Raw genomic sequence first — 655 nt, 5'->3', positions numbered from 1 at the left:
CCCTACACCAGCCCCGCCCCCTCCTGTGTTCTTCCTGATCCGCTACCTGGTGGTGTTCAGTCCGTACTTCATCTCCACTGTCCTCATGGTGTCTTTATATAGACAGAGACCTACAGGTAACAATATCAATCAATCAATCAATCAATCAATCAATCAACCAATCAGTCAATCAATCAATCATCTCTAACTCTTCAAGTTTTCTGTCCAACCTGCTCTGACTGTAGGAAATCACCTGCCCGTCTCCGTGGCGATGACCCCGCCCAGCCAGGCTGAGCAGGGATTGGATGAGGACTACGATGATGTCATCTCTGATGTCACCACAGAGCATCACTTCTGAGCTGAACTCTGTAAAAGCTTGTTGTGTGAAAGCAGCTGAGTTCATGTCTCTGTTCTCTTCATGTCTTCTTCTCTTCTAATGTTTCTTTCTCCTTGTTTCTCCACCAGTGATGAAATAAATCTTTTTATTTGAATCATTCTGTTGTTGAACTGGAATCAGTTAATTAAAGTAGAGCATGTCTTTAGTGAGCTGACTTTATTTGCAGGACTCGGCCACATCATGACAGGACACAACCTGTCAGTAGCATCATGTGACTCTCCTGTTCACACACTGCATCATCCCCAGATGCCACATACAGTGGCGCCCTCTACAGGCCTC

The 655-nt window shown here is 45.6% G+C and overlaps 1 long non-coding RNA gene across 1 annotated transcript; it reads left to right on the top strand.

Moving 5' to 3' along the window:
- The first annotated feature begins 6 nt into the window (after window positions 1–6).
- LOC147820312 (uncharacterized) lies at window positions 7–473 on the top strand. The gene is made up of 2 exons (XR_015436859.1): window positions 7–116; window positions 225–473. It is a non-coding gene; the product is annotated as an uncharacterized LOC147820312 (long non-coding RNA).
- The last annotated feature ends 182 nt before the right edge of the window (window positions 474–655 follow it).

Source organism: Seriola lalandi, unplaced genomic scaffold (assembly GCF_002814215.2).
Source record: "Seriola lalandi dorsalis isolate HSWRI2012SDOR001 ecotype SW California unplaced genomic scaffold, Sedor1 jcf7180001970201, whole genome shotgun sequence".
NCBI lineage: Eukaryota > Metazoa > Chordata > Actinopteri > Carangiformes > Carangidae > Seriola > Seriola lalandi.
The sequence above is the reverse complement of the archived record's forward strand: the minus strand, read 5'-3'. Positions and strand labels throughout refer to the sequence as shown.